Raw genomic sequence first — 1,773 nt, forward strand, 5'->3', positions numbered from 1 at the left:
CGCCGGGCCGGAAACGCGTAAACACGCGTGACCCGGGGCCTCACCGCGTCTCCACCGTCCCCGACGCGCGGTGAGCGTTCAGCCCTCAGAGCGCGCTCCTGGCCCAGCAAGAAAGAAAAGACTCGGGTGCCGGTGGCATCAGGGCGCAGGGCCCAAGCTAGGTGGAGTAGCCCGGTGAGCGGGAGGAGCCCGAAGGGCACGAAGGGCACGCACGCCTGGGATCCCAGCACTCGGGAGGCTGAGGCAGGAGGGTCGCTGTGAGTTCCAGACCAGCCTGGGCTACGTAGTGAGTTCCGGGTCAGTCTCAACTACGTAGTGAGACCCTGTCTCAAAAAACCAAAAAAAAAAAGAAAAAAAGAAAAAGAAACCCGAAGTACAGAGCGTCCCTGGAAGGCAGGGGTCTCAGAAACCGCAGGCCACTTTCTGGTGGGAAAATCGGGAAGAGCACCCTGACTGTTCCTGTTTGTCCCGCCAGAGGCAGGCATGGGCAGGACGCAGTGGCTTCCTCAAATCTGTAAGTACACAGCACGGCGTGTGTGGGGCCTCTCCCGGGCGGCGGGCGGGTTGCACAGAGCTCTGAGGGGCTCCAGGGCGTCCTCTCGGGAACCAGTTCTCCCTGGTGTCGCGTCCCTGGGGCAGGATGTCTTCTAGACGGGTGTCACCGCCGAGCGGCTTGGGGAGATGGCGGTCTGAGGTTTTTCACACCTTTTTCCTACGCCCTCGCAGAGAGCTCGCCGTGAGTGCCGCTGCGCGTTCTGCTGCTGTCTCATCATCTGGACCCTCGAAGTCGCCGGTTCAACACCGCTTTCTAGGTTCGGCTCGGAGCGGGGCTGGACGTGTGGGGCCCCCTCCCGCCGGCCCTGTGGGGTTGAAGAGATCGCTCGGCCGGTAAGTAGCACACGTGTGGCTTTGGCAGGAGGCGCGCGGACCTGGGGAGGAGTCCGGGCAGGGTCCAGGCACAGGCGGGGAGCTGGGGGCGTTTCCTAAGCTGATGAGTCCGCACTGGGGCCCACAGGGCTTGCTGGGAACCAGCAGCCTCGGAGGCCAGCAGGTGGACGGGGCTGCCGGGCCAAGGCCTTGGACGAGAGGCTGACAGAGAGGACGTCACATTAAAACCACCGGTGCTGTGGACGCCACGGCCTGCGTCAGAGCCCCGCTGTCCGCACGCTGTCTGCTCCCGGGGTGAGCAGAAGATGCTGGGAGCTTCGGGTTGGGCTAAACCCTCCCTCCAGCAGGAGCTTTAGGGTTCATGTGGAGCTGAGGTGGCGGCCCCCGCCTGGTCCACTTCACAGTGAGACCGGAGCCGACGCAGGGCTGCAGGAGGCCCGGGCACCGGGAAGCTTGGGCCTCGCTGGACAGAGCGTGGTAATAAAGTGACTTACAGATGGTAGATCCCGTGGGTGTTTGTACGTTGCAGCCTCTCCGACCCCTCGCCTGGTACGTGTGACCATTTCAGGACATGAAGGGGCCACTAAGAGCCCGGACAGGCCAAGTGGGACCCCTGAAATCACCTGTTCCTGGACCAGTGCGTAAGAAGACCGAGGATGTCAGGGTGGCTTAAGTATGGGCATGCAGTTCCTCAATACGTTCCTGCGCACCAGGGCCTGAGAACAACAAGGGTCCGTCTTCTCCCATCTCAGAGCCCTGGTGGCTGAGACCGAGGCATCCCGAGCCGAGCTCCCTCCACAGGCTCCCCAGGAGACCCTCCTGCCTCTGCCTCTTCCTGGGGCTCCGGGTGGCCACGCGCCGTGGCCCCACCGTGGCTCCAGTTTC

At 63.6% G+C, this 1,773-nt stretch overlaps 1 long non-coding RNA gene across 1 annotated transcript; it reads left to right on the top strand.

Annotated features, from left to right (window-relative positions):
* The first annotated feature begins 303 nt into the window (after nt 1-303).
* LOC104849618 lies at nt 304-1,379 on the top strand. The gene is made up of 3 exons (XR_776802.2): nt 304-514; nt 727-888; nt 1,016-1,379. It is a non-coding gene; the product is annotated as an uncharacterized LOC104849618 (long non-coding RNA).
* The last annotated feature ends 394 nt before the right edge of the window (nt 1,380-1,773 follow it).

The sequence above is a fragment of the Fukomys damarensis genome, unplaced genomic scaffold (genome assembly GCF_012274545.1).
Source record: "Fukomys damarensis isolate Sample0158 unplaced genomic scaffold, DMR_v1.0_HiC HiC_scaffold_39, whole genome shotgun sequence".
Taxonomy (NCBI): Eukaryota; Metazoa; Chordata; class Mammalia; order Rodentia; family Bathyergidae; genus Fukomys; species Fukomys damarensis.